The sequence below is a fragment of the Pipistrellus kuhlii genome, unplaced genomic scaffold (assembly GCF_014108245.1).
Source record: "Pipistrellus kuhlii isolate mPipKuh1 unplaced genomic scaffold, mPipKuh1.p scaffold_m20_p_2, whole genome shotgun sequence".
Taxonomy (NCBI): domain Eukaryota; kingdom Metazoa; phylum Chordata; class Mammalia; order Chiroptera; family Vespertilionidae; genus Pipistrellus; species Pipistrellus kuhlii.
This window is the reverse complement of record NW_023425515.1, coordinates 189066279-189070771: the sequence shown is the minus strand read 5'-3', so window position 1 is coordinate 189070771 and position 4493 is coordinate 189066279. Positions and strand designations below refer to the sequence as shown.

At 46.5% G+C, this 4493-nt stretch overlaps 1 long non-coding RNA gene across 1 annotated transcript; it reads right to left on the bottom strand.

Moving 5' to 3' along the window:
* Positions 1-966: 966 nt before the first annotated feature.
* On the bottom strand, positions 967-1262 carry LOC118724065. The gene is made up of 2 exons (XR_004989473.1): positions 1208-1262; positions 967-1168 (listed from the first exon to the last, which is right to left on the bottom strand). It is a non-coding gene; the product is annotated as an uncharacterized LOC118724065 (long non-coding RNA).
* Positions 1263-4493: the final 3231 nt, after the last annotated feature.

Genomic DNA, 4493 nt, shown 5'->3' with positions numbered 1-4493 from the left:
CGCCATCTCTCTGATGGAGAGACAGTCACACCCACCACAGACAACACAGCACATTTGCTGGAATCCGAAGGGGAGTTGAAGTCAAAAGGAGTCTCGGGTGTGCTCACATCCTATTCATCAAGATCTGGGTAAGCTCCTCATTTTTTGGTACAGATTTAGCATATCAGATCTGGTAAGTCAAGTCCTATTTGTTCCTCCTTCAAGCACTTGATAAAGATACAAAAATCAGTACTGATAACAGGGTTTCTGCCAGTGCCCTCAGGCTCAGCTGATAAGAATTAAAGAAATATCCATGTGCCTTCCCAGATGGCTCTCTAACAGATCCCTTCCACAGAAACTACTGACGGAGGTTAATTAATAGTCCATAGGTTCATCATAGGTGTGAGACAGTGAGGTGTCATGGGTTCCTGATGTTAAAAAGCATGGTTGCTGGGGGTCTTGGCCACATCAAAGTTATCAGAAACATTGCAGAGTTAAAACATCCTTGAGAAGACACTGGTGCCATCCTCAGGAGAACAAGGAAATATGTCCAGGCTTAAGTTTGGTGTTATGGCAGGTGACATAACAGCTTATGAGCTCCTCAGGAGGAAGTGGTGGGCAACTGTCCCGACCCACGGGACAACAACGGGGGCACGCAGGAACCACCTAAGAGAATGAAACAAACAAGGAAACGCAAAAAGAATGAAGGCAAGACAAGGTTCTGATCAAAGCCTCAGTTTTATTCTCTGAAATGGCAGAGACAAAGGGGGCAGGGCTGCCCATGCAGAGGGGTCCCTGGCAGTGTCCAGGGGGAGATCAGGAGGAGGGAAGTTTCAGAAGACAGGAGATGCTAACCCCAGGTTAATCTTATCTTCTGGATAAGCCCTCAGGCACCGCATAACTTCTGCTAGAAGGAACTTAATTCTATTTCCTTAAGACTGCGTTGCTTGCCTCACTCTGCTAGCTCCCAAATCTCCTCCCTTTGTCTTATTGAGGGTGGGCCTTAACCGATTGGGGGAGTAGTGACCTGGTTCCTCCCGTGGGTTTCCCAGGCCCACCAGTGTTAGCGGCTCTTGGTATCTTTTGGGGAGGAGAGGCAGAGCTGATTGGATTTGTATTGATACCAACCTCTATGCAAACCCGGTGTGCTCACAGGGAAATCCAGAGGGGGTCGAAATTTTCCCGTGACCTTCCCTTGGGAAGAGTGGGTCGGAAAATTTTTTTGGACCTTCCCTTGCAATGCTTTGCTCTGCACCCATATCGGTACCCATACCTTTCTCCTTAGTGGGGAGTAGGTAAGCATTCCTCTGGTCATCATGCTGCCCCACAGGGAGGGAGCGATGGTAAAGTTCATAATCTTGTTCATTGGTCAGCTACAGCTAAACGGTAGTAATGTACCTGGATGGGTTTTGCCAAGATGCTGTCAATGTGTTGTTTTACAAAATCTGTTAACCTCCGAAAAGCCCAGGGGCCAAAGGATAGGATTAATAAGAAACCTATGAGGGGGCCCAGGATGGGGAGAAGGTAGGGGAGAAGTCTGTTTAGTCCGCTCCAGAGAGGGTTCTCGAACAGTTCTTTCTGCTGCTTTATCAGGTCTTCTTATAGTTTCTTGATCTTGTCTCGGACGATTACAGACTTGGCGTAGAAACAGCAACGTTCCTGTAGGGCTAAGCATATCCCTCCCTGCTCTGCTGTGAGTAAGTCTAGGCCTCTTCTGTTTTGTAAGACTACCTCTGCTAGGGAGTCTATTTGATCCTGAAGGTCATTGATGGTTCCGGAAAGGGCTTGAACATCATCAATCAGCTGATTAGAAAGTTTAACATATGAGTTGACCGCTACTCCTAGACCTGCCGAGCCAGTGGCCACGGCTCCTGTGACTCCTAGACCTATGAGTAGGGGGATGAACTGAACCGTGCGCTTACTGCGGCCGCTAATATACTCAAGGCTGGGCAGGGGGACGGGCTCATCTCCTGGGACAATGTCAATATCAGGGAGGAGGATAGCTTGTATACATAGCCCGGTCCAATTGATAGGCAAGGCCGTGAAGGCCATGTTTCCTCCACATATAAAAACTTGTCCAGGAGCAGGGTAGAGGGATGAAGTTTTACTAATGGTAAAAGAGCAGTTTGAAAAGGTAATAAATCCCACATCTACATCATAACTATTATTCTGAGGAGGGCTTTCTAGGCATATTGTTGAGTTAAATCTTAAAGGTTGAATCCTAAAAGGAAGACTAATACTACAATTATTTTCTGATAGAAGGCTGGTAACGTTAGCTGGGATGGCGAGGGGCATAGGTGTACCAAGCGTCATGCATAGCCAACAATTCTCTGCCAGTTTCGGGTTGGAGACATTGAGGGCCTTTAGGGTGGCTTCTAGAATATCTGAGGTTTGGGTATCTAAGTCTATACCTCGGGGTTTGGGTAGAACTAAAGGGTGGTATTGTAGCGGAGGGTACTTAACTTTGATAAATTCTTCTATTTGTTTTTGAACCTCGGCTTCTCTTACCCTATCAGATGGCCCGCCGCCATCAGATATATGGATTGGAGCTCGCGGTGGCCAGCAGATGGGTTTGCCAACTGTGCCACGGCAAGAGGCTTGGGCATACTTAGAGTGGCCTCTGGAGGTATGGTCGTATTCACCTCCGAAGGAGCCAAGGTAGGTTTTCTCGAGAATGGCAGTTAGGTATACCTTGCCGTCAGTATGGGTACACTGTTGGACACTGCTATAACAGGTAGAGTGTAGTTCTAAGACTGTTTGGCAATCCTTGGGACAAGATCCAGGTCTGCCGTCAACTGGGGGTATGATTTTAGGTTTATTCTGGCATTTCCAGCTTTGTTCAATCCCATCAATACGTTGCTCATAGACAAGATAGGCAGTGAAACTGCCGCAATCGGCTATGCGGGTGTACCTGGGAGGCTTTCCTGCAGTACTACCCCCGTCACACCTACAAGGGTTGCCAAATAGTTTTAGGATTAATTGATCTCTGTTTACCGGAGGTCCTAGTCCACCGCTGGTCAAGGGGATCAGGATTGAAAGCAGGGTCAGGATAATTTTTGCCATGATCTGTAGAAGGAAAGGGAGGGAGTCTTTCACAGGGGAATAGTTCCCTGGAAGGGAGGTTGTTATTTAGGGGAATTAATGGGTTTGATCAGGCGTTCTGGTAGCCATCGCGGTCCTTCCTCCTGTGTGTCGTAGACACATGCAGATCCTCGTCCCCAGATAAGGACCGGGTCTGGACCGTGCCATTTTGAGGTCAATGGATCTTTCCACATGACTTTTGCGTATTGATTTTTTGTTTCCTGGTGCCAAAATCAGTCGGCAGCCGAGTTTCCTTCTTTGTCTAATTTTAAGAAATTTAATGTAAATAACGCATGATTTAAAAGGTTACGGGGGGAGCCTCTAGTGGGATAAACATCATTTGTTTTTAGTTTGTTTATGGTGTTTTTTAGGGTTTGATGAGATCGTTCTACTATTCCCTGTCCTTGGGGGTTATAAGGGATGCCAGTGGTGTGCTTAATGTGAAATTGATGGCAGAAATTTTGGAATGCCTGAGAGGTATATCCAGGTCCATTGTCAGTTTTGATTTTTTGAGGCTTCCCCATAACGGTAAGACATTGGAGGACATGAGCTATAATATTCTTAGAGGCCTCTCCGCTATGGAGGGTGGCGAAAATAAACCCACTGTAGGTGTCAATGGTGACATGGGCATATTTGAGGTTGCCAAACTCAGGGATGTGGGTGATGTCCATCTGCCAAATTTCGTTGGAGAGGATACCTCTGGGATTAACTCCCAGGTGAGGGAGGGGTAAGAGAGTGACACATCCAGGGCAGCTTTTAACGATGTGTCGGGCTTGTTCTCTAGTAATTTTGAACAGAAGGCGGAGGGTGTTAGCGTTGAAGTGGTGGATATTGTGGGCCTGTTGAGCCTGGGAAAGGGGATCTAAAGAAAGGGAGTATACAAGTCGGGTGTTTCGGTCTACTGCTGCATTGCCTTGAGAAAGGGGGCCAGGAAGGTCTGAATGGGCTCTTAGGTGTCCAATGAAGAAGGGGGCTAGTCTATTTGTAATTAGCGTTTGTAATTGCTGAAAAAGGGGGACTGCATTGGTGGTGGGTTTAATATGAGGGACAGTTTCTAGTAGGGGAATGGAGGAGCTATCAGTATAAAGGTTAAAAGGGGTGGCGGGTAATTTTGAAAAGACTTGTAGAACAGCAAACAGTTCAACAAGCTGTGCAGATTTGAAAGGGGATTTAACAGTGAATTCTTGACTATCAATGGTGTATGCTGCCATGCCAGTGGAGGATGCATCTGTGAACACTAGGGATGCTTGCTTAAGGGGGTTTTTAGATGTGATCTTTGGAAAGATAAAAGGGTGTATTTGAGCGAATTGGAGTAATTTATTAGGAGGGTAATGATTATCTATTGTTCCCTGGAATGAGGAGAAGGAAATAACCCAATCATCATCTTGCTGGAGGAGCCAGTTAATTTGTTCTTTTGTATAGGGAAGTATAAT